Source organism: Dasypus novemcinctus, chromosome 25 (genome assembly GCF_030445035.2).
Source record: "Dasypus novemcinctus isolate mDasNov1 chromosome 25, mDasNov1.1.hap2, whole genome shotgun sequence".
In the NCBI taxonomy this organism is placed as follows: Eukaryota; Metazoa; Chordata; class Mammalia; order Cingulata; family Dasypodidae; genus Dasypus; species Dasypus novemcinctus.
Window position 1 is genome coordinate 17,368,180 of NC_080697.1, and position 26,760 is coordinate 17,394,939.

Sequence of the window (26,760 nt, forward strand, 5' to 3'; positions counted from 1 at the left end):
GCTGTTCAGCACTGAATTCCTATTATGTTGTGTCTGAACTGGTCATATGAACTTTATAATAAATTCATTGCACCTGCCTTTTATATATATTCTATATATATATTTTAAAGATTTGTTTATTACTCCCTCCCCCTCGTCTGCTCTCTGTGTCTGTTTGCTGTGTTCTTCTGTGCCTGCTTGTCTTATCGTTAGACGGCACTGGGAATCAATCCTGCGAACTTCTGGAGCAGGAGAGAGGTGCTCAATCTCTTGCACCCCCTCCGCTCCCTGGTCTGCTGTGTCTCTTTTTGTCTCTCCTCTGTGTCTCTTTTTCGTTGCACCATCTTGTTGCGCCAGCTCTCTTCACGGGCCAGCTCACCACACGGGCCAGCCTGCCTTCACTAGGAGGCCCCGGGAAACCAACCCTGGACCTCCCATATGGTAGACAGGAGTCCAAACACTTGGGGCACGTCCACTTCCCTATTTATATACTTAGGAGGAATGGGGATTTAACCCAGGACCTTGTACATGGCAAGGAGGTGCTCAACCACTTGAGCTACATCTGTTCCTCAGCATTTGCCTTTTGTGGCTATTAGCGAGTATGTGTGTCACACATTTGTATATTGTCAACTGTTCAATAACCATTTGCTTTTAAATAAATGAATGATAAGAGTTACATCTGTTGAATGCATGCTCTATGGAAGGCAGTGTGCTATGCCCTTTATGAACATTTCCTCACGTAATTATTATAACAAGGTTAAAAGGATGTATTATACCCCCATTTTCTGCGGGGAGCTGAATGTAAGGTGGAATAAGTAATTTTCCTAAGGTCAAGACCCAGAAAGTGAGGGAAGCATGGCATGTGGCTCCAAACCCTATGCTGGTGCTACTTCCTGGGAGAGAGGATCTAGATTTAAAGAAAAAAAAAAAGCTAACGCCCAGTACTGGGACATTTGCAGTCTCAGATTTGGGTGCAACCATTATCACAGTCCCAGATAGATGGATGATTTCCAGGTAGCCCTTTCTCTGACCCAGGCTCAAAAAAGCCAGGAAGCAAGAGTGCAAATTTGAGGTCCCCTAAACGCTGCAGAAAACGTTTGCTACCACAAGAGGGCTCCCTCCCCTTAGCCAAAAAGTGCAGCGTCGCCTGCGCGCGGTCGCCTGCGACCCGGCTGCAGCGAGAGCGTGGGCTGCTCTTCTCAGCGCTCCCAAGGGCTCCATCCATTTTGCCTCGATCCTTGGGTGGGGGTCACAGCCTGGCCAGCCCTCTCAAGTGTTCCCGGAGTCCCCTGGGTTTTGGGGGTGCCCTAGGCTCATCTGGGGCATCCCCTGACTAACCTCACGAAGCAGGGCGTCAGAGAAGCCAACTCTCCTCCCTAGAGAAGCGGAGATCTCTGGAGACATCCAGAACTGCCACCCCCAAATGTCAGCCTGGGCTGGGCCAGGGCTTGGCCGGGCTCTGCCGGGCCCCGCGCCAGGGTGGCTTTACTGGGACCGGGAGGGACACCCTTCCGAGGAGGGAAGCACCCTTCTGTTTGGAAATACCCCGTTAGGGAACCACCTCAGGGGACCTCGGTTATGAGGCCGGGACTCCACTCCCTCTCACACGCACACCCCAGGAACCCGAAAGGGGACGGGCTTCCGCAGCAGCCGGGTGGGGTCCCCAGAGACCCCGGCCTGGGGCTGGAGGTGCTGCCTTTTACCTCCCTCAGCAGCAAGGCCTTCGGGGTGACTCAGTAGAGGCAACTGCGACCGTGTGTGACTACGAGCACCGCCACCTAGACGGAGAGAGACGGCGGAAGTAGGGAGGGGACCAGGCTGCGGATGCGGGACAATGGGGCGACCCGCCTCTCTCCTTTCCTTTTTAAAGCTTTGTGGTGTTTGCTCCACGTTGTGCATGTTTACAACGTGGAGAAAAAAAGGTGAAGTACATGCAGATTAGGTTATGAACTCTTGGAGGGCTCGCCGTCCCCAGAAAAGAGGCGCCACAACTAGGACAGGCCGCCGGGCCTGAGCGCCCTGGACGCAGCCCCCCCCCGTCGCGAGGCCAAATCGTCGCCGCTGGAGAACAACGGGTTCGAGGCCACAGTCGGGTCAGACACGACCCGGGGCGGTCCCCAAGAGACGTCCCCTGTGGCCGTGAGAACCGTTTTCCTGGAAGGATCACCCTGCCCCCCGCCCGGTTCGAGCCCACCGAGCGGCCACTTGGCAGGCGACGGGCCGGGCGCGCCGCAGCCCCGGAGGGAGGGAGGGAGCCGGGCCCGCAGCGCCGGAGGGAGGGAGGGAACCGGGCACGCAGCGCCGGAGGGAGGGAGGGAGCCGGGCCCGCAGCGCCGGAGGGAGGGAGGGAGCCGGGCCCGCAGCGCCGGAGGGAGGGAGGGAACCGGCACGCAGCGCCGGAGGGAGGGAGGGAACCGGGCACGCAGCGCCGGAGGGAGGGGCCGGGCATTGTTTCGGCCCCTCGGGCGGGCCCCGCAGGGGGAGGGGAGGCTGCGGAGCGCTCCCGGGGGACTCGCGCGATGGCGCGGCCCAGCGCCCGGGCTTTGTGAAGTGTCGCGAGTCACCATGGAAACCCTAAGGAAGGCGGGCCCGGGCCCGTGGGGGCCGAGCGGGTTCTCGGGCCGCGCCCTCTGGCCCCTCTCGGACACCGGTCCGGCAGCAGGGCGCGTCGGGAGTTGTAGTCCCAAGGCGGTGGCCGCGCGCGCGGTGCCGAGGATGCGGGGCGCCACCGTCCCCGCCTCCCCTAACCTGCCCGCGCCGGGAGGGGCGCGCCGGGGCGGGGCCGCGCGCGCGCGTGATTGGCGGAGGCCGCCCCCCGCCCCCGCCGCCGCCGCCGCCGCCGACTCCAGCGCCCGGCGCGTGCAGCCGCCGCCGCCCCGAGCCCCCGCAGCTGCGGCGCCACCGTGAGAGCCCGGAGACGTGCAGCGACCCGCGGACCCTCGCAGCCGCCGCAGCCCGTAGGCGTGGGTGATGGCGGGGTGGGCGGCGGGCTCACCCGCCCGGGCTGGGGCACCCGCCTCGCCCTCTCCCCGTTCCTCCGCGAGGCGCACAAAAGGGCGGGGATCTGCGGGCCCCGGCTGCTGGGGACGCGGCGGGGGGTGTGTTTTGGCTTGGGGGCGACCCTCGGGGCTAAACTGGGGCCACGATCGGGTCCTCTTTGTACGTCTGCAGAGCGCGGTGCAGCGCCTTGCGCACAGTAGGCATTTAATATGTCCTGGTGGGATGGCACAGCGCCGCGGCGAGAGGCGCTGGGTGGAAAGGCTTGGCGCCTGGCACCCAGTAGGCTCCCGGCGCTCGCCCGTGGAGAGGCAGCGACGCCTCGGAGGCCGGGCGGAGGCTCGTGGTCCTGCCCCCGACCCAGGGCTGGCGCTGCCTCGGCCCCACCCACCACCCGGGCACACACACCTCGGTCCCTCTCGTCCCCGGAGGGGGGGATTTGTCCCCGCGGGGCCTGGACCCGGTGGCGCATCCCGCCCGCCGCGCCGACTGACAGACACCCGCCTTTTCCAAGGCACCTGCCGGGATCACAAAGGCCTCTCCTCGCCGCTGCGGGGCCAGGCGACGGGCGCGCGGGTCCCTCCGCTCGAGCCTAGCGCAGGCGCTCGCCCCGCAGCCTCGAGCCCGCCGGCCTGGGAAGGGGACCCGAGTGGGAGCAGGCGGGCCGGGGAGTGGCGGGGCCGGCTGCGGGTTGAGCAAAGGTGGGGAAGGGTGGGGAACCGGGAGGCTGCGTGGGGACAGGTGCCTGGCCTGTGAGATGGGAGGGGTGGAGACCAGGGTTTGGGATCAATGAGGAGGGGCGGGGGCCCGGCCTGGGGCGGGAGGGCAGGAGCTGGGTGCGGGGAGCGCGGGGTGGGCCTGGGTCTGCTGAAGAATGCGGAGGGGAGGGGCGCGGGAGGGTGGGACCGCGGGATTTGAGGAGGGAGGACCCGGAGGAGGAGCAGGCCTGAGCTGTGCAGGGGAGGGGTCCCTCTGGGCCAGGGGGTGCATTTCGGGGAGGGAGGGGCTGCCGCTGCCCAAAGACCCTCGGCTCCGGGCGCGGGGCCTGGAGACCCAGGTGGCCGCTGGGCGTGGCCCGGGGACCGAGCTCGGGGTCCAGAATGCGGATCCTGGTGGGCCCCGCCAGGACCTTTTGTCTCCCGGCTCGAGACTAGCCCCTGGGGACCGGCTCTGGGGGGACCCGCAGTGCCCCCGGCACACGCCCCTCGTTTCCCGGTGGAGCCGGGAGGCTTTGCGGGCGGCAGATGTTGCTGGGGAGGATGCAGGGGGACGCCTGCCGCTCGGCGACCGGGAGAACAATAGCCGGCACCGGCGACACACGGGGGACCCCGAGAACTCACGTTGGTGGTTTTCGGGTGCAGAAAATGCACCCGGAGAAAACTCAGGGCCTCGGGGGGTGAAAAACAGTCGGTGCCCGGCTCTTTGGGGTTTGCGTGGGGGCACCCGGCTCCGCCGTGAATTCCGGGGTGCGGGTGCCCGTTCCCCAGCCCTTGGCGGCGCCCTCGGCTCATGGGCCCTCCTGGCTGCGCTGGTGGCCCGCAGCCGGGACGTGGCGTGGTTGGCGACGCAGAGCGGCCGAGGCCCCCCTGGGGCGGAGCGGGCGCCCGGAGCCGCTGGGCTTTGTCTGCGGAGGGAGCCGGAGGGGCTGCTGCGAACCTCCAGGGAACCTCCAGGGAATCGCGGAGAAGCGGGTCGCTGAGGTCCCCTGCCCAGGGCGCGGCCCAGCCAGCCTGCAGCCAGGGGCAAATGCGTCCCTCTGCCAGTGACCACACCCAAGCCGATGTGTCCTTGGCGGGATTTCGCCCTTATTGTCTGCTGACCTAAGACTGGTTGGCTCTGTGATGGGAGGGGGCCATTGCCCGTGGGACAGCAGGTGACTGGAAACACAGACCAGGGCTTCCACGGAGCTTGGCTCTGGCTCTGGCTCAACAGGGTCCATGTCCCCGTTGCAGCACCTTGACATGAGAAGTGGCAGCCCAAAGCCAGGATTCCATTTTCCAAGTTTTCTTTGAAAATTGTTTAGTTGGTCAGTTAAAGGTGGCTCTTGATCCCAAGATTTATAATTTTACATTGACATTCACTTTAAAAAAATAAATAAAAGGAATTTTTGTTCCAAGCCGGAAAGAAGCTTGGCTAAATTACGGAGCATCATAGCACTACTCCGTGAGACTTAACATCTGCTGTTGGGTTAACTGTTGAGCCTTGGACCCGCTTATCCCAGTCTCGGAACCTCAGACTTGTCTTTTTCCACCGAGTTGGTGTGTAAGGCGAGGGGCTGTGATGTGGCGTTGGCTCTCAGAACAGACGGTGGTTGACAGTCGTGACGGCTGCTGGTCTGGGCTGTACTCAGTGACCACGGGTTTTTAAAAATGGTGCTCTGAGGAGGTGCCTCTCCGAATTGACAAAACTGGTCTGGAAGGGCCCCCGGAATGTTGCTCAGTGGATGTTTGTGACAGAATCAATAAACATAGGCACGTAGGCACGCAAGGTAGGTGAAAACCAGGAATCCCCAAAATAGAAACCAGAAGTCTGACAACGGGGGGTGTTTCTAGTGACAGTGTTTCGGTGGGCGATGAGTTTTTGTGTCATGACCCAAGGGGGAAAGCTTCAGGAGGGCACGCTTGCCTGGTTTATCCTCGGTGGCATCGTTCTGCGGCTTATTTAAGGGGTAATCCTCTTAGAGCACCGCGGGACGCTGCAGGCCTGTCCTCTCCCCGCGATGGGGCGTCCCTGGATGAGCAGTGTCTGCAGGACTAGCACATCTTGGCAGCGAAAGGGAAACAGCCTCTCCCCCCATGTTCCACCAAAGCCCCCCCCCATGAAAATGCCTGGAGGCTGGCCCCCGAGGAGGACTTTGCGTCCTCCAATTCCGGGGTGCTGTTCTAGGTCCCCGGCTTCCGCAGCTCGGGGACCTCACCTGGGTGCACAAAAGATGCTCGTGGGAACGGAGACCTGGCCCTTGGCAGCGTGGCTCATCTGAGATGAACATTTCAGGCGGGAGTTGTGTGGCTCTCAAGGTGCTGCTCGCTGCCACCTCTGGAAACAAGTTTCTCAGCCAGGGAGGGAGGAGTCCACCGGCGGCCAAAGCTGGGTTTGAGGACTTGGTGTCAGTTCATCTGCAGCCCCTTCACCTTTTTCTCTCTACCCCCCATGGTGGAGATCAGTAAAAGGAGGGGTGCAATTAAAAGAACAACTCCCCGTCCTTGCTTCCGAGCCCCCTGGGTCTCCGGGCTGAGTGCGCCCCTGGGTTCGCTCCGGGGAAGCGCAGGCCTGTGGGTATCATAGCGTGGGCGAGTCCCTGGAGGAAGAGGAAACTGTTTCTGCAGATCTTTTTCTTCCCAATTAGGGCTTTGGTAAATATCAAAGGCCAGAGAACCTGGTATTATTAGAAAGAGTACCTGAGACCCAGTCTTTCTGGTATAAAAATTTTCTGGCTTCTGATCGAATCTGATCCTATTTATACATTTTTATTTTCTGAGCTCTAAGAAAATAATTTAGAAAGGTCTCCTATGACTTAGTTCACAGGATATCCTAGGCAAACAGTAACACAGAAAACCTCTGTAGATGTGAAATTCTGTAGGAAGAAATGGTATAATAAGGGATCAAAAAAGAATACATATGTTTCTTTAATAAGCACTTCAAACCCCTCCTTAGTTTACTCATAGCAAATAAATGAGAAATAATTTCAAGAATGCTTTGCCTTAAGCTGCTTATGTGGAAGGTTCAAATACTGTAGTGTGAATCTTTAATTAATGAATTTTTATACTTATGTATAAAAGGGGGCACAGATTACATACCTTAACAAAATAAATTAATGAACGCTATGATTTGTTCTATTTCAATCTTTGAGATGTCTTTCACTTGAAATAAATGGACTCAACCATAGCATCCCACGAGCCCCTCTCAGCCTCTTATTAATCGCAGCCAGGTTTTGTACTTGTTTCCTTCTCTCCCCCTGCCCAGACCCCTTCCTCGTAGTCTCAGAGGACTTGGTTCAAATCCCAACTCTGCATTTTCTGTCTCTGCTTAGGCGAGTTGCTTTTTTCTCAGAGATTGTTTCTTCATCGATAACATGGGGACGGCTTTAGGCCCCTGGGAAGGTTATTTCAAGGCCTGTCCATATAGCGCAGAGAGCCGTGCCTGGCGTCTAGTAAGTGTTGGTAGTTATCATCATCCTCATTTTCTTTGTAATCTCCCCCCAGAATGTGTGCCCAGAAAACCTTTGGCCCTTCCCTTTACTCTTTTGTCCCAAGGGGCCTGTGGGAACAGTGGGAACAAAAAAAATAATTAAGACCACTCCCCGAAGCACCCATCCTTGCAAAGAGTGGGAAGGCTCTGTGTTAAGTCTGTTCCCCTGAAGCCTCTTGAAGCACAGCTGTTTTCAGCAGCTGAGAACTTGCGGTTAGGAATATTCCAGAAGCTCTCTGTCCCCGGCTTTGTCAAATCATCATGTGTAGGGCTGGCCTGGTGTCACCTGCACCATGGAAAAGAGCAGTCCCTCTGGCGGATGGAGAGCGCTTGTTTCAAGGCTGTTCTTGTTCTCCATGTGGGAATGAGCGATTGTCTTTGGCTGGCCGCAAATTGTTGGGAATAAAAATCCCTCATTTGCCAGCTAAGAAATACCGTCTTCCCTATTACAGACACTTTCAAAACACTTGTGCCAAGTGCTGTTCTAGTTCCTGTGAGTTAGGTACTATTAGCACCCCCGTTGGGCAGAGGAGGCAGTGGTGGCACGGGGTCACCTGTGCAGGGAAGAGGTAGCCCCAGGCTTCAAACCCAAGAGTCTGCTCCAGGGTCTGTGTTTTCAAACATCACTCCAAGCTGAGGCCCTTACCAGTGTCAATAAGCAACAGTTTACAGTAAGCTGAAGAATTTAGTCCTGGGCTGTCCCATTCTAAAAGGGCCCGCTCTGCCATGTTTAAAATAGCATATGGACCTCTCTTTTCCCTCCATGTGGCATCTAGCACAAGAGACTACTCAGTGTGAGCCCTCAACAGATAATATTGAAAGAAGGACCCCCTGAATGATTTCAGTAATATTTTGCAGAATCTTCTAGCCAATGAGACCTTTGGATCCCCATTTAAATATAAAATCATTTGACCCAAGTAGAGTTGAAGTTTTATGAATGACCAGATTCTTTGGGAAAAAAAGGAGACTTTCTGCCATCTGAATTGAGCAGTTGTGTTCCTCTCTGCCCCCAACATCTGTCTATTTTCATCTGCTAGGCAAAATTTGGGGGGCCTGTTTCCTCCTTGTGAATCGGTGTCTCCCACACAAAGACAGCGCCTCGTACTCAGTCACGCCATCTTTGGGTCACCTGGGTGGCCATTTCCAGGCCTCCCCTTTGTTGCCTTCACACCCTCCCCAGGCTGGCTCCAGTTTCTCAGGCCTTGGGCCTTTATTCTCTGCTTTTGTCTGGGCATGGCCTCCCCTTTTGTCACTCTACCGAGCGAGCTCCTCTCTCCACGCTGAAATCTCCTTTATCATTTTTTTACCACTGGGAACAGATTTCTGCCCTTGTGGATTGAGATGTTCATTCTGTTATAAAATTCACATGTAGCCCCCAGTTTTTAAATTTAATGTCTCTTCCTTCCTGTTTCCATCATATGTAAAACCCTTTCAACTTTTGTGAATGAAGGTCCTTAGATTATTTTAAAGTGGGCGGCACACATTCATAAAATGGGGGCTTGTGGGGGCTGGAGTGGGTGGGGGTGTACTTTGAAAATGACTTTTATTTTTTCAACTTTTTATTGATGCATACAGAGAAAAATGTACAAAGCGTTTAGTGTATATAGCTTGGTGAATTTTCACAAACAAGTCCATGTAATCAGCGCCCAGATCAAGAAACAGGAGTTTCCCAGGCCCCAGAAGCCCCCGGGGGCCCCCTCCCCACCCCTTTTCCTCCAGGGTAACCTACCTCTGTCCTACAGGCTTCTGGCAGCATAGATGAGCTTTGCGTGTTTTTGAATGTTTTACAAATGGAGTCACACAGTAGGTACTCTTTTGCAAAAGGCATCTTTTGCCTAATGTTGTGTTTGTGAGATTCCTTTTATTATCGTGTTTAGTTTGTTCCTTTTCATTACGATCAAGCATTGCATTATGTGAATGTTCCACAATTTATCCATTATGCTGTTAGTGAGCTTTGGGGTTGTTTCCAGAATGGTGCTGCCCGAACATTCTAGTATGTGGATTTGGTGAAATACATGTCTGCTAGGTATATACTTTAGGGGTGGAATTGCTGTGTCAAGGTATGCCTATTTTCTGCTTTAGTAAATTATGTCAAATAGTAAAATGAATGATGAAATTTTTAAAAATAAAGAACACTCCAAGGTATGCAGTGCTGTGATTAACTGGTTTTAGAAGACCAATGTGATTAACTGGCTTCCTGATACGGCTTGATCTGTGATTGTTTTCAAACTCTTATTCTTCAGCAAAAGGTAGAAATTTAAACTACATCTCTGACTCCATGGTAGCCTAACAAAAAAATTAGACTCATTTTCATGAATTATCCATAAAGCAACTGGTAGATGGTTGAAATGAACACTTTTAAACTCTTGGTTGTATATCAGACTTAGTCTTTCTATAGAAGTTTCCTAACTCCTGTTTGTTTAAGAAAAATATAAGAATCAGATTATAATCACAACCTTGATCCCATGCATTGATGAAAGCATGGGGCAAGATTAACGTGAATTTTTTGTATTTCTTGTGTGCGACCAAATAGAATTTTGAATTGTGTGATTTCTGTGGCTTAAAATTTTCCTTCCAAAAATGTCATAATGGAATCACAGATTATAACATATATCCCATTTTTTGTGGGTTTCTAAAACTATTTATGATGGACATGACTTTTACAATTGGATTATGAGGGAAAGACTATGGCAACTAATGAAAAACAATGATGACAGGGGACAAAGAGATGAATAATGTAGCTTTTAGAGTGTGGGGGAAGACAGGCCATCTCACCTCCACGACTGTTCTTTTACTCTGTGGCTCAGGGGCCGGCAATGATCCACATGGGCAGGGTGGATTAAGAGCAGTGATTGAAACATAATTATAGGATGATGGGAATGGATCACGTGCAGCCAAAGGAGCATGTGGTAGATTGAATGATGTACCGCAATTTAGACATGTTCCTAATCTTAATCTGCCTTCCTTTGGGTGTGAAACTATTGTTAAGTACTTATGATGTAGCCCAAATGAATGAGGGGGCATGTATTTGTTTCCTGACTGCTAAAACAAATACCATTAAATGGTTGCCGTAACAACAGGAATTTATTGGCTCATGGTTTCAGAGGCTGAACTGCTTGCATTCTCCTAGGGTTGGTATTTTCTGACTGATGGACCATCTCTGGGATTCCTTGACTTTTCAGTCACGTTTCAATGCACATGGTGACGTCTTCTTTCCCTTTGGGTGCCATTGAGTTCCAGCTTCTAACTGCTCCCTGTGGCTTTTCTTTCTGTGTCCACTTTCCTTTGCTTTTGAGGACTTAGCCAGATGGGATGAAGGTCCTCCCTCATTCTGTTTGGACCCGCCTTGACTCATAGCATCTTCAAAGGTCTTATTTTCAAATGAGCTCACACCCATAGGACCCGGGGTTGGGACCCTACCATGCCTTTCATAGGGGATGTCGTTCAATCCCCAGCAGGGTGGGTCTTAATCCGGGGTACTGGTGTCCTTATAAGGAGCCAGGAGCTAGAAGTCAGTGGAAAACTAGAAGAGCAGACACGAGAAATGAGAAGACAACCCATGCGACATGAGGCAGAGGTGAAAGTCAAGGATGCCAAGGATCAACAACAGCCAGCACTAGAATGCTATTGTCTTTGGTGGGGGAAGCAAGATTTGCCAATATCTTGATGATGGACTTCTGGCCTCTGAAACTGTGAGCCAATAAATGAATGCTGTTTAAACCAACCACAAATACCAAATGTGGTATTTGTGACAGCAGCCGGGCACATTAAGAGTGTGACAAGCAAGTTCCTACTTTAGGATCTTTTTTTCCTCTGAGACCCATTGTTCCTGAGGACTCTCTTCCTCTCCTGAGCCTGCCATTTTGATATCGTTCCTCATATGAGTGAATGGGCAAGATCAGATTTAACAGTGCTTTAAGACCTGGATTCACCACTTGAACTCTGAGTCCTGTAAGCATGTAGACATTTCATATCTCTTATAACATAGGATTTAATTTTATCCTTTAAGAGATATAAATGTTTTATTATATAAATCGCATTCATATAAGCAAATATAAAACCATCTACAGGCCACTTGGCTAAGGCAGGTATTTTAATTTTTGCTTTTCCCATTCAAGCCCTTGTACATATGCTTACGTAATTTTTAGAGTTGCAATCACAGCATGGGTACTATTTTGTATTTTGCCCCTTAACCTGCCTTTTAGAGAAAACTTTTTCATGGTTCTACATAAATTAGAAATGCATGCTTTTAAATGGCTAGCAGCCATTCCATTAGAATGTACTATATTTTAACTTTTACTTACTGATGCCCAATTTTTCATAATTTTACAAAGACCAACAGTGAAAATCATTGTTCACATTTTTGTGAATATCACATAACATGATTGTGTTCCCCAGCTGATAATAAATTGTTGACACTAGAGGTTATCTTTAAAAATTGTTGTTTGGCGTGGAGGATGTGATTTCACACATAAAGAGAAGTACATAAATATTTGCTCATTCTTTGGCTTGAGGACCAATTTCGCCAAGTTCTTTGTTCGGAGAATATTTTCTAGTCTTGTCATTGGAACATTTACATTAACGAATTTGTGGAAAAGTAGGAATAAAATTGTCCAAGATAATCAACCAAAGCAGAACCTGCAGTGGTAATTTGGAAAGCAAAGGCCTACAAGTAAAGCTGATTTTTACTGATCAAAATCCATTTTGATCTCATCAAAATTGTTCTCTTATACAGTTGGCCGTTGTGAGAGAAATCAGATCGTGTCTCCGTCTTGGGGGGAGCTGCAGCAGCGTTACAAGGAGCAGTCAGTACTTAGTGAGGCTCTGAGGACCTGGGGCTCGAATGCAAATGCCAGGACCTGAGAGGAAAGTTGGAGCGGCCTGGAAGGTGAGAGAGGTTGACCACCTGTCCGCTAACGGTGAAATTTAGTGCGAAGGGACTCCAGGTATCGGGGTGCTGCTATTTGAAATGGCTTTGAACCCCTACCCCCCCACCCCCACCCCGAGCTGCGTAAGGGCCAGTGTGGTTTCCAGGAAGGACCTTGCATGCAAGTGAGAGAGCTCTGGCTTGAATCCTGACTGCTTCCTTCCTCGAGACCTCGGGCAAAATTTATTTAACCTCCCCAAGCCTCAGTTTCCTTCTGATTTACAGGACTGAGGAATGTCAGTATCTAACTAACACCCCATTAGAGGACCAATGGGATGACACGCACAGAGCCGCAACACGCAGAGCCGACGGTGTTGTCCAGGGGCTCAGGCGCATTGAGGAATATAAAATGCCCAAAAATACCATCAGAGGTTTCTTGATTATCAGGTGGAGGGGGTAGATGGTGGGATTATTGGTGTGGAGGTAGTGGAGAGCACAGGTGGGGAAATTGAGTCCAAATCCCACCAGGTCTTTCTCTGTAGAGTGAGACGATCGTGACTAGATGCTGTGATGTGTGCCACCCATGCTGGGGATCCCCTGTTCAGCCCAAAGGCACAGGCCTCCCATGTGGCACCATCTGTCAGATTAAAATTGCACACACCCTATGACCCAGAAATATAAATATCTAAGAATTTACCCTGAAGATATATAAGCATATGTGTACAATGAAAAACAGGAAGAGAGACTGTGGCATTGTTTGTACTAGCAAAAAGTTAGACACAACCTAAATGTCCAGCATTGGAGCACTAATTAAATATATTATAATACATCCTTTCAGAGGAATATTATGCAGCCATTCAAAAGAATAAGGCAGATCTTCCTGTTCTGGTATGGAACCATTTATATATTATATATCATCCTTGAGAAACCAGTGCAGAACAATACTTAATGCTTCCGTTTATATAATTCAAAAGGGAGTAGCCTTACACAAATGCTTAAATATGCATGGACTATCCAAAGAAGGAAGCACGTAGAAACCCATGATGCTTTCTGGAGCACCATCTCTAGAAGAGGGGCCTGGAGAAATCGTCAGTATTTATATGGTTTTACATGTTTATCGTGGACATGTTTTGCCAGCATTTTAAACAATAATAATAATTTGGCAGCCCCAGCTGCCTCTGACTCACCCTGTCAGAGACTCAAGAAAACTGGAGGGAAGAGGACTTGGCCCAGTGGTTAGGGCATCTGTCTACCACATGGAAGGTCCGCGGTTCAAACCCCGGGCCTCCTTGACCCATGTGGAGCTGGCCCATGCGCGGTGCTGATGCACGCAAGGAGTGCCGTGCCACACAGGGGTGTCCGCCGTGTAGGGATCCCCATGCGCAAGGAGTGCGCCCCATAAGGAGAGCCGCCCAGCACGAAAGAAAGTGCAAAGCTGCCCAGGAATGGCGCTGCACACACGGAGAGCTGACACAGCAAGATGATGCAACAAAAAGAAACATAGATTCCCGTGCTGCTGACAACAACAGAAGCGGACACAAGAATACGCAGCAAATAGACACAGAGAACAGACACACCCAACCGGGGTGGGGGGGAGGAAGGAGAGAGAAATAAACAAACAAACAAACAAACAAATAAATAAATAAGAGAAAACTTGAGAAGGGTGAAGTTCATGGCTTATGTTCTCAGTAGGACCCCCGATGCAGACCCCCAAGACACAAGCATGCAGAGGAGAGCTCTGGGACCTTAGTTTGCCTGGGCTGCCGTGCAACGTGATTTATTGTCTCACAGCTCTGGAGGCTGAAGTCTAAAGTCCGGGTCTCGACAGGCCTGGCTCTCCCCGGGAGCCTGGAGCACTCTGCTGACTTGCTGCAGCCTCTGGGGTTCCTTGGCTTGCATCCTCCTCTGTCACATGACTTCTTCTGGATCTTCCTGCTCAAGCCACCTGTGTCCTCTCCTTACGAGAACTCCAGCGATGGGGATTATGCCTCAATTTGGACTCCTCTAAATAGGACCTTTGAAAATCCTATTCACAGATGAGCCTACCCCTCTCCTTATCTAATAACATCTTTTTTTTTTAAAGATTTGTTTTTAAAATTTACTCCACCCCCCCCCCTTGTTTTGCACTCACTCTCTGCTCTCTGTATCCATTTCCTGCGTGCTCTCTGTGTCTGCTGCTCATCTTAAGGAGGCACTGAGAACAGAACCTGGGACCTCCCATGTGGGAGAGAGGTGCTCAATTGCTTGAGCCACCTCTGCTCCCTGCTTTGACTCTCTCATTTTGTTTCCTCTTCGTGTCTCCTTGTTGCATCAGCTTGCCATGCCAGCTTGTTGTCTTACTCATCTTCTTCCGGGAACCGAACCCAAGATCTCCCATGTGGTGGGGGGGAGCCCAGCTGCTTGAGTCACTCCTGCTTCCCTAATTAACACCTTTAAAGGTCCTAATTACAAATGGGTTCACCCCACAGGAACACATTTTAAGACTTGAATAGGTCTTTAAGGGACACGATTCAGTCCCGAGCATGGCCATTAAATAGACGAAATTGAAAACAGGCTCTGAAACCAGGAAGAGGGAACGACCCGTTACTGCTGATGAACAGAGTATTTCAGTTAATTTATTTAAGGGAAATTCTGGTTTAAATCAGAACGCAGATGATGAGAAGCACCGCGTAGCATCGTGCACCTCCCCATGGCCGCACGTGCATGTGCTCCTTGCTTCAGCCCTTCCTTCAACAACAGGCACTTTCCAAGCCCCCCTAAGGTGGGTCAGGTGCCACCTCAGGGTATTGGAGCTAAAAGGAACCTCGGGCGACATTCACCCATCTCCCAGAGGAGGGGCTGCCTGGACCCTTTCGCTTCCGATCGTCTGTGCAGGGAGAATCTCTGGTGAGGTTTTGCCCCCTGGTCTCAGATGGACCCTCCGTGGCATTGGTTCCCTCGTGGAGCATGTTTGCTCCATTCTGCCTATGTTTTGGTTACTGTGGACACGTGTTCCCTCCAAGGACTTGGCAGACACAGTCTAAGATGACCCCCATGGGCCCCAGTTCCTGGCCACTGTGTAATCCCCCTCTCACCGGGCGAGACCTGTCACTTGTTTCTGACCAATAGAATACGGCAAAGCAATGCTGTTCCCATGGTTATGTTTTGTTTCCGTTTTTTAAAGATTTATTTATTTTTATTTATTTCTCTCCCCTTCCCCCCTGTTTCTGCTCTCTTGTATCCATTCGCTGTGTGTTCTTCTGCAACCACTCGCATTCTCTGCAGCACCAGGAATCTGTGCCTCTTGTTGTGTCATTTTGCTGTGTCAGCTCTCTGTGTGTGTGGTGCCACTCCTGGGCAGGCCACACTTTTCTGCATGAGGCAGCTCTCGTTGCTGTGTGCACTCCTTGCGTGTGGGGCTCCCCTATACAGGGGACACCCCTGCGTGACACGGCACTCCTTGCGTGTGGCAGCACTGCACGTGGGCCAGCTCATCACACGGGTCAGGAGGCCCTGGGTTTGAACCCTGGACCTCCTATATGGTAGGCAGACGCTCTAGCCATTGAGCCACATCTGCTTCCCTCCCATGGTTATGTTGAGGCTCTATCTTGCCAGCAGCCTCGCTGGGCTGATGGAGTAGCTGGCTGTGTCAGGGAAGCCCGCTGGCCCAAAGCTGCGGGCGGCCTCAGCTGACAACCTTCAAGAGGCAAGGACCCTAGGTGCTACCCCGAGGAAGCGAATCCTGCCATCACCTCAGCGGCCTTGGCCGCAATTCTTCCCCGGTCAGTCCTTCGGAGAACACGACCCGTCTGGCCCCCTGACCGCGGCTCGCGAGGATCTCGCCAAGCTGCACCTGCAGTCCCGACTCATGGAAAGTGAGATGATGAGTGTCGTTGAAAGCCACTGAGCCTGGAGTAATTGCTTACACAGCCTGGAAGAGTAATACCAGGGCTGCCCTGTGGCTCTTAGCACGAGGTCTGTCACCAACTTAGTAATCAGTGACTGTGTTGACTTGAATCTTTTCTTTTCCTTTCCGTAAATGTGTCTCAAAATAATTGCTTTCACTGGGGCGGCCACATAATTTATATTTCAAAGCCGGGCACTTTTGAGAGTGAGACGGCATTGCTGTTAATAATTTAGTTGATTGTATAGGCATCAACGACCTGTGCCAGGCAAACGGAGACAGTCGCCCAAGCTGTGATAATGTCACCGTTCACCATCTGTGTTTCCCTGGCCCATTTTGCCCTGCGAGCCCCTCGCTTCGTTTGTTTATCCTTTTCTCCTGAGGCTTTGCCCTCCCACACCCACTTCCTCCCAGGTGGAGGTGGAGAGCAGCCGCGCGATGCTGCAAGGCGGCGGGCGCCACTGGCCTCTGGGGTGGGCGTCCAGCAGGGAGGGGAGGGAGGCTGGGATGGAGCCGTGCCGGGGAATTTACTAGAAGCCGTTGCGGGGGTGGTCAGCCCTCGATTGGGTGGCCCTTTTCCATTTCCACAGGCTCTTCTGGAAGTTGCCACGGCCTACTCCGGTTGTGGCGTTTTGTTTCAGCTGGGCAAGGGGTCCTTGCTGAGGAGACCCTCCTCTCAGTCCTCTTTTGGAGTCCACCTGCAGACAGCATCTGGCACCGGCAGCCCATGAGCCTCTCTCCACAGAGCAGGGAGGGGGTGGTGCCCCATCCTCGCCCCAAAACCCAACCAAGCCCAGCCCTAGCCACGGGTCACCCCGACATTCCTCGCTTTCCTGCCGAGCCAGCCCCCGCCTTGCCCTCGGCCCGCCCCGTACCTCAGTGCATTTGCCATGGCTCCGAGCTGGGCTGCAGGTCCCCTCCCTGGAGTGGTGCCTGCTGCTGCCACCCCTGCGCTGGTCCCACACTTTCACCTTCAGCTGCCGGCCAGGGCCGGCAGGGACCGTCTTGACACGGCCTCCCCGAGTTGGACTCCCCTCCTGGAACCTGTTTCCTGACTTGGGGGCCAGGCTGGGGTTTCCTTCTTTCCTATTAAACTTCTGGAAGCTTGTCTCAAATGGTAAAGGAAAAAGAGCCTAAACCTCCGAGAGCCTGCGGGTTTAGCCTCACGCACCCTGAGGCAGGTTTGGAAATGTCCTTGGAGTCTTTTTTTTTTTTTAATCTTTTTAATTTTTTAAAATTTCTTTCCCCTTTCCCCCCTCCCCCAGTTGTCCGCTCTCTGTGTTCTTCTGTGTCCGCTTGTATTCTTGCCAGCAGCACCCAGAATCTTTGTCCCTTTTTGTTGCCTCATCTTGCTGCATCAGCTCTCCGTGTGTGCAGCACCACTCCTGGGCAGGCTGCACTTTTTCCACGTGGGGTAGCTCTCCTTATGGGGCGCACTCCTTGCATGTGGGGCTCCCCTATGCAGGGGACACCCCTGCATGGCACAGCACTCCTTGCACACATCAGTGCTGTGCATGGACCAGCTCACCACACAGGCAGGAGGCCCTGGGTATCGCACCCTGGACCTCCTGTATGGTAGGCGGACACTCTATCAGTTGAGCCACATCCACTTCCCTGTTTGAATCTTAAACCAAGGCGTGATCTGTACTCTAGCTCATTGTTTACCCTTGAATGTCTTCCTGTGAAGCTCGCAGGACTTCTGGAAGTGGCATATATGCTAGTAGAATGTTTCGGCCTCGCTGCCCTCCGGGGAGGGCCAGGAAGAGAGACCCTGTTTGCCCTCAGGCCTTGCTCTCGCCACCCTGCAGGTCCGAGGGGCTGACGTACACAACCTGGCAGCATCTAGGCACCTTTCTCTTTCGTCCTTAAGAGGGACTCGGAGTTGTACCCAACACCTCATATGCTCAAACCGCTGAGCTACACCTGCTCCCCTTTTCGCTGGGAACCTTTGTCCTTCATGCTTCAAAAAGTCAACAAATAGCACAGAAAATGTGGCCTTTTCCCCTGAGGCTTGCAGAAGTCTCTGTGCTTAGTCGAGATGTGTCGATGAGTTTTTGCCTTTGAGGTCTGGGGTGAGCTGGGAGTAACCAAGAGCACATTTTACTGTGTAGGAATTTTTTTTTTTTTAAGATTTATTTATTTATTTAATTCCCCCCTCCCCCGGTTGTCTGTTCTCTGTGTCTATTTGCTGCATCTTGTTTCTTTGTCCGCTTCTGTTGTCGTCAGCAGCACGGGAAGTGTGTGCGGTGCCATTCTGGGCAGGCTGCACTTTCTTTCGCGCTGGGCGGCTCTCCTTATGGGGCACACTCCTTGCGCGTGGGGCTCCCCTATGCAGGGACACTCCTGCGTGGCACGGCACTCCTTGCGCGCATCAGCACTGCACATGGGCCAGCTCCACACGGTTCAAGGAGGCCCGGGGTTTGAACCATGGACCTCCCATGTGGTAGACGGATGCCCTAACCACTGGGCCAAGTCTGTTTCCCCCCGTGTAGGAATTTTACTGTAGGGAAGTGGGTGTAGCTCAGTGGGTGAGCGCCTGCTTCCCATGTACGAAGTCCCGGGTTCAAGCCCCAGGACCACCTTAAGTTGTTTTTGTGTTGTTATTTTTTTACTGTAATGGGCTTGGCCTTTGACGAAGAGGCAGTCGGGAGCCTGGAAAACATAGCTCAGGGCTTCGCTCACTGTGTTTGCAGCTCCTAAAAGTAGTCAAGGGATGGAGCGTGCCCAGAGCCACAGGCCAAAGCACACCCCAGATGTCCACACAGAGACCCGTGGGACACAGTCCTCGTGCCTCCAGCCGTGACAGACCAGGCAGCAGCAGAGAGGCCCAGACTTGAGGGCCTGGAAGCCGGGGGCTCCCTAGTCCTCTGAACCCACCCGTCAGGGAGGCCAAGGGGCTCCTGGCAGCCATGAGGAGATGACAGCGGATGAGGGGACTCGCGGGTTGTGAGGCCAAAGATGCGGCCCCGGGAGCGTGTGGTCCAGGAAATGAGAGGGCCGGTCCGAGGTGGGAGGAAAGCGGGGCGTCAAACCAGGCCCAGAGCGGCCTCTCCACAGCCGGCGGGCGCCGGTGTCACCACAGGTGACGGGCTGAACCGCTCGGCGCCCCCATGTGCTCCTCCGATGCAGGGCGGGGGTGACGAGTACTCACAAAGGGTACAAAACAGCTCGTGCTGTGTGTGGCACATGACGGGCTCGGTGAGTTTGGCCGTCACAGGTGGGTAGAGTTTTTGCCTCCATAAAGATGATCTCATTGCTTCCCACCCCGATTTTAGAAATCATACATGTTCCTTGTGGAAATTTTAAGAACTTTACTTAAATGTATAAGGAAGAAAAGTGGTCATCACTTGAAATCCCACACCCCGTAAGAGCAATCGCCACCAAGAATATTTTGGTGACCACACATGCATCTCATTATGCAGACGCACAACACGACAACACGACGCACACAACACACGCAGCCTTCATTCTGTTTTCATTAAGGGCACTTTTCCCCTCACCAATCCCCCTCTCCTCCTCTCCAATTAAATACTAGCTCCCTCTTGCCCTCTCGTAGTCCTTGTGAATGAGCTAGAGCGTTTCCACCCACGTTTTGACTCCAGGCACATGTTGCTGTATATAAATATATATACATATAGGTAAGTTTATTTTGTGCTGGTCCATTTGGCCAAAATGAGGTTCTTTGATATTTGTGTATGTGTGTGTGTGTCATGGACACGTGTTGGATTTCCATTGTGCTACAATGTATCTAGCCATCTCTGCCACTGGCCTTTCTTACCGGTTTCTCTTGGAAGTAGCTGCAGGTCAGTTGGTTTAGATCTAACTTTGGTTTGTCTTTTTTCGTGATAGTCCATGGCACAGATAATACCGCAACTTGTTCAGCCAGTCCCCGTCAGTGGACACTGGGTCTTTTTGTTTGTTTTTAGCCCTAGGAACAGTGCTGCAGGGGACAGCTCTCCACACCTCCTGTGTCTCATGCTTCTGATTCTATAGCTAGAGGCCTAGGAATGGATGGAGTTGCTGAGTCAGAGGGCATGAGGATCTTTTAGATTTTATAGATGTCTTTCCAAAAGGGCCTAACAGTTCACATTTCCGACAGCTAAGTGGGAGACTGCCCTAGCAACCACTAGCCCCCAAGGCCTGCTGGGGTCTGCCCTCGCTTTAGTCTGGTTGCCAGCCTGATGGATGGAAAGTGATACCCCATCGTTACTTTCATTTGCATTTCCTTGATTGCTGGTGAGATTAGCTGTTAGCGGTCATTTACACTTGCTTTTCCCAGATGACTTAGTTTTTGCCCCGTCTTTCTCTTGGGTGTGTTTTTCAATCAATTTATAAGCCCTCATAGCTGTCATAGACTTTGCAGTTTTTCCCCAAGCTGTGTTTATCTATGGACGTTGTTTCTGTAGTGTCCCTTACTTTACCAAATTTAAGGAATTGTTTTACAAGTGGATATGTCTTTTCTTTTTATGGCTTCTGGGTTTCCAGACTGAGTTAAAAAGGTCTCGCCTTCCCCTAGATTGTAGACATAGTTTCCTGGGCTTTCTTCTAATATTTTTATTCTTTTTTGTTTTACATTTAAATAAATTCCAGATGGAAGACAGAGTTTGGTATATATACTGGAAGGTAGGGAGCACATGACTTTTCTTCAAGATGAATAACCCGTTGTGCCAGCACTATTTATTAAGCCATTTTTCCCCCGGCTGAATTAAAATATCACATATGCCAGATTTAACTGAACTCTGCTGCCAAGCACTGTTCTGCAGAAGTCATCTATTTGTCTAATCACACAGCTACCATATACTATTTTATTGGTCATTTCATATGGCATCTTTTAATATTTACTAAATATGATTACCCCACACTATATCTTTTTATAATTTTCTTGACTCTCCCTGATTCCAGTATTGTCCATTTTAACATAAACCCATAGGAAAATCTAATCAAAATTACATTACATTTATATATTAATTTTGGGAAAATTTGACATTTCATGATATTGTGTTTTCATCTAGGTCTGTATTTGTTTTATTTTTGTTAGATCTGATTTTATGTGCTTCAATAAGTTTTTGTAGAAATCTATGCCTTTCTTAGTGTTTTTCTGAAAGCTGTATTGAGGTATGTAGCAGTTTGATATAATTGATGAGTTCCAAAAAGAAATATTGGAATATGCTTGTAATCTGATCTGTACCTGGGCATCATTGAGTTATGATTAGGGCATTGAGAGATAAAAGATATGGCAAAGAACTGAGGTGAGGGCTTTTAATGTTGAAGTTTTGATTTTGAAGTTTAATGCTGAAGACTTAAACTAGAGACCCAGGAAGTCAGCACCCAAAGGAAAGAGAAGCCAGCCCCAGGAAGGAAGGAACCTTGAAGCCAGAGTAAAGCAAGCCCCAGGAACGTAGGAACCCAGGAAGCCTGAACCCTCACAGACATCAGCAGCCATCTTGCTCCAAAGAGACTTTGGTGAGGGAAGTAACTTATGCTTTATGGCCTGGTATCTATAAGCTCCTACCCCAAGTAAATACCCTTTATAAAAACCAACCAATTTCTGGTATTTTGCATCAGCACACCTTTAGCTGACTAATATAAGGTATAATTTACATATCATAAAATTCACCCATTTTAAGTATGCAATTCACTGACTACAAATTCACTAATTACAATGTTGTATGACCATCACACAAACTAATTTTAGACAGTATCCATCATCCCAGAAAGAAACCTTGAGCCCATTTGCAGTTATTTCCCCAATCCCGCGATCCCGCGCCCAGCCCTTGGAAAAGACTCGTCTATTATATATATTTATTTATATGTGTAAATATGCAAAGATATATATATGCAAGAATGCTTATATATGAAAGAATAAAGAATAAAACACGTAATTGCTTTTTCTGGACCCTTCTCACTGTTGTATTCTTTATTCTTAAGTGCTTAAGGTGTTTTTCACTACTGTAAATACTTTTTTTCCTATTTCTGTTTCTAGATAGCTGTTTGTTAATATAGGAAAACATTGATTTTGTTTAGTTATCTTATATTGTATTGTCTTACCAGGTTTTTTTCAAGATTTTTAGGTATACAATCCTAACATAATTTCTCCCCCCCCCCATATTTATGAGAATTTCATTTTCTTATCCTATTGCATTTTCCAGGAATTGCAAACACTGTTTAATAATAGTGGTTGAAGAAGGCATCCGAGCTTTGTTCTTGATTATGATATGTCATAGTGTTTCACCTTTTAGAGTAACATTTGTTGTTTTTGGTAATCTGTCTTTATTGCATATTCATAGTTTTGTTTCTATTTTTCCTAGAATTTTTATTGGGAAAGGCATTTTATCAAGTGCTGTTTTAGCGTTTACTTATTATAAAAGTATTCTTTTTCTCAGTTGATGATGTGTTGATGTAGGGAATTACCTGCTGAATTTCTTGATAATGAATTGTCCTTTTCTTACTGGAACAAACTCTACCAAGACAAACTATATTATCTTTTTGATACACTCTGCTACCTTCTGTTTGTTTCATACTATACTTAGAGTGTTTATATCTATGATCATGAGATTTGTACAAAGTTTCACTTTTTTAGTGCTGTCATTATTAGGCTTTGACCATGAGGTTATACTGACTTTATGAAATGAATTGTGAAGCTTGCCATCAAAATGCGATTCACTGACAACCCTTGATGAACTGGTAGAGGCAGGGAGAGACAAAGCATCAAGGGTGAAGAGGAAGGTATCTTTCCACTCATTTTTTTTTAAATCCTGGTATAAAGTAGTTATGTATTTGACTTAATAATTGGCAAGTTCAGTGTCATAACCATATCCACATGTAACTATTTAAATTTAAATGCACTAAGGGGAAATAAAATGTAAAATTCAATTCCTTAGTTGCACTAGCCCCATTTCAAGTGCCGAATAACCACGTGGCTCTAGTAGCTCCCACACATTTCCAACCCTGGATAGAGCAGCTCCTCTAGAGCAGGGGTCAGCAAGCCCCGGCCGGGGGAGGTTTTGTATGGCCTGGCGAACTGAGAATGTTTTTTGTGTTTTTAAGGGATTAAAAAAAAAAAAAAAAGAACATGTGACACAGCCCGGGTATGGCACACAAAGCTTAAGATATTTACTCCTGACCTTTTACAGAAAAAGCTCGCTGACCCCTGGCCTGGAGCATTGTCCCCTGGCTCGAGTCATTTGCATGCCCCCCCCCCTTTGCCATTTTCATAATATAATGATTGTTTGCTGCAAAGTTTCCTTTAAATAGAGTTATCCTTTTTACGGAAATTCATTTTAAAAAGAAACATTATATCAATAGTCTAAATGGAAATACTGGATAGAGATAAGTAACTAGAAAACTAGAAAAACAGGAGAACAAAGTAATGTTACTAAATGGTAGTTACAAACTAGACCTTGCCCTCCCCTTTGGATGGGAAGATACACTGTACTGCAGAGGCGTTCTCCCTGATGTTTAGAAAGAGAACAGAACGGGGAGCCCTTCCTCACTCCTGGCCGAGTGCCGTGTAAGTCCAGGTACACGTACCTCCTAAAATCACCTGTACAGGTGTTCCTCACCTGCGGACGGGGAAGAGGCTGGGGAACTGGAACGAGAGTTTGGCGCTGACTTGTGTTGGATAGTTTCACTAGAGGAGCCAGTATTTAGACGCCTTCCTTACATTACCACTTAAAGGATGTACGAGACAGTTTGCCTTGTCTGCTTTGTTGTTGTGCAGGGTAAAGTGTCAGGGGTTCATTTATAATTGGGCTGTATCAGTTTAACGCTCTACAGAAATGCCAGCTCTAATATTATTTCCTCAGCTTTTATTGATGTTTGCCATTTATTAAAAATGGCCATTTCTGCAAAACTGCAGTCAAATATATTTATCATGTTTCTGATTCTCCTGAAGGAGCAATCCAATAAATTCCTCCTAGGATTTTTGTGTATGTACAGAGCAGGCCTGCTTTCCCTACAGCACTGTGACTGAAACCTTTTTTTTTTTTCTTCCAAATATCTCATTGGATAGAGGGGAGCAATTATCTGGGATTTAAATGATTTTTGGTGGTTAGCGAATCACATTCCCCTTTACCCACCACCTAGAAGGGCTTCCCTTTGCTAAACCACTTCTCCCTTTGCTTGAACCGCAGGCGGCTTAAGCCTTTATGCGGTTCCCGCCAAATGTTTTCTCTTCCTTTTCTGATTTCCCTTTAGCAGGCCTCTTTTAAATATGTTTTGTTGTTTTTTTAAAATTTGTATAGGTGTAATCCACATAACAAATGCAGCCATTCGAGTCATGTATTTCAAAAGAGTTTTAGCAAATTTATATACCTGAAAAATCACCACCACAATCAAGATATGGGGTATATAGATTTTTTACTCCAAAAAGTTCCCTGTGCCTCTTTCCACTTAATCCTTTCCCCTTCCAGGCAACCAGCGATCCACTGTCTGTCACCTCTAAACTAGTGTTTCTTAACCAAGGGGTATATGGCAACATCTAGAAACATTTTGAGTTGCCACCACTGGGCAGGCGGGTAGAAGCCAAAGGTGCCACCAACCAGCACCCTACAATGTGCAGGACGCCCCCATACATTTCAGTAGTTCCAAGATTGAGAAACCCTCCAGTGGACAGACCAGGGATCCAAATGATGGCCCGCAAAATCCAGCCCAGTGCCTGTTTTTGTAGAGCCCATAAGCTGAGAATGGTTTTAACATTTTCAAAAGGTTGAAAACTCAAAAGAAGAAGAATTCTCCATGACCCGTGAAAATTGTGTGAAGTTCAAAATTCAGTGTCCGAAAAGCAAGGTTTCATGGGCACACTGCCACACCCACTCTGTCCCTGTTGCCTAGGTCTGTTCTGGTGACACAGGGTGGAATTGAGGGCTTGTGGCAGGGACCGGATGGCCTGCAAAGCCTTGCAGTATTTTTGTTTGTTTTTTTATAGAAAAGGTTTGCTGATCGCCACGTTAGATTAATCGTTTCTAGAGAAATCACACAGTGTCTGGCTGCTTTTGCTCAGCATCATGTTTTTGAGATGCACCCGTGTTGTTAAATCTGTTGGTAGTTGGTTCCTTTTTTTTATACATCTTTATTGAGATATAATTCATATACCGTACAATTCACGTTTAAAAGTGTACAATTCGGTGGTTTTTAGGACATTGACGGAGTTGTGCAATCATCCCCACAAGCAATCTTGTTAAAAATGTATCCCCCCTCCCCCCTTGCCGCTTGCACTCGCCGTCTGCTCTCTGTGTCCATTCGTTGCATGTTCTTCTGTGTCTGTTTGTCTTTTCTTCGGAAGGCACCGGGAACCAATCCCGGGACCTTCCAACATGGGAGAGAGGCGTTCGATCACTTGAGCTACCTCAGTTCCCTGGTTTGTTGTGTCTCTCATTCTTCCCTCTGTGTCTCTTTTTTTTGTTGTGTCAGCTTGCCATGTGGGCCAGCTTGCCTTCCCCAGGAGGCCCCAGGAACTGAACCTGGGACCTCCTCTATGGTAGATGGGAGCCCAATTGCTTGAGCCACATCCGCTTCCCATAAATTTTTTTTTAAGATTTTATTTTTTTATTTCTCCCCACCTCCTCGTTTGCACTTTGCTCTGTCCATTCACCTTCCTTATTTGTTCAGGAGGCACTGGGAGCTGAATCTGGGACCTCTGATGTGAGAGGGAGGTACCCAATCCCCTGCACCACTTCCACCCCTTGCCTTTTTGTGTCTCTCATTATGTTTTTTCCCTCCCTGTGTCTCTCGTTGCATCATCCTGTTGCTCCAGCTCGCTGTGCCCGCCCACTGTGCCAGCTTGCCGTCTTCTTTAGGAGGCACCAGGAACCGAACCACAGACCTCCCATGAGGTGGGCGAGAGCTCAGTCACCTGAGCCACATCCGCTTCCCCCCACAATCAGCTTTAGAACATTCACATTGCTTAGCAGTCCCTCATTTCCCTCAGCCCTCCCAGCCCCAGGCAATCACTACTTTCTAACTGTGGATCTGGCCATTCTGGATTTTTCATGTAAATGGAATCATACTCTCTGTGGTGCTTTGTGACTGGCTTCTTGCAGTCAATGTGCTGTCTTCAGGGTTCATCTGTGTTGTAACACGGATCAGGCCCTCATTCCTTTTTAATGGCTGGAGAATTCTCTTGTCTGGATAGAACATGTTTCGTTTTATCCATTTCGTCCGTCGACGGGCTTGTCTGGGTTTCCACTCTATGGTTCTCGTGAGTAAGGCTGCTGTGAACATTCGTGCCCGGGTGTTTGTGTGGACTGTGCTCTCATTTCTCTTGGGTGGCTGCTCAGGACTGGAGTTGCTGAGTCAAATGGCAGCTCTGTGACTAACCGTTGGGGAACTTGCCAAACTGTTTTCAAAGCACTGGACTGTTTTACATTCCCATTAGCAGTGGATGAGGCTTCCAATTTCTCCACGTCCTCGCCAACATTTGTCACGATCGGCCTTTTTGATTCTAGCCATCCTATTGGTTGTGAAGTGGTATCTCATCGTGGGTTGTTTGTTTTGAGGTCCCAGGTCTGGGAATTGAACGTGGGACCTCATATGTGGCGAGCTGGCACTCAACCACTGAGCCACGTCAGCTGCCCTGAGTTAGTTTTTTTGTTTGTTGTTCGTTTTTTGTTTGTTTTTAAGAGGCGTAGGGACCAAATCTGGGACGTCCCATGTGGGAAGCAGGCGCTCAACCCCTCGAGCCACCTCCGCTCCCCTCATCATGGTTTTAGTTTGTGCTTTCCTGGTGGCTAATGATCATTTCACATGCTTATTGGCCATGTGTTTACCTTCTCTGGAGAAATGGCTCTTCAGATACTTTGCCCAAATTTAAATTGGGTTGTCTTTTTATTATCGAGTTATAGAATAA

At 49.6% G+C, this 26,760-nt stretch overlaps 1 protein-coding gene across 4 annotated transcripts in view; it reads left to right on the plus strand.

Moving 5' to 3' along the window:
- Positions 1–2,802: 2,802 nt before the first annotated feature.
- Positions 2,803–26,760, plus strand: part of DPYSL5 (dihydropyrimidinase like 5) — a 103,900-nt gene continuing 79,942 nt past the window's right edge. For 2 of the 4 annotated variants that reach the window (XM_004451480.4, XM_023586843.3), the window contains exon 1: positions 2,803–2,936. The gene's annotated coding sequence lies outside the window, so the exon portion shown is untranslated. Of the gene's footprint in view, positions 2,937–11,899; positions 12,053–26,760 lie in introns of those variants that run through there. The other 2 variants (XM_058287745.2, XM_058287744.2) reach the window with 2 other exon arrangements.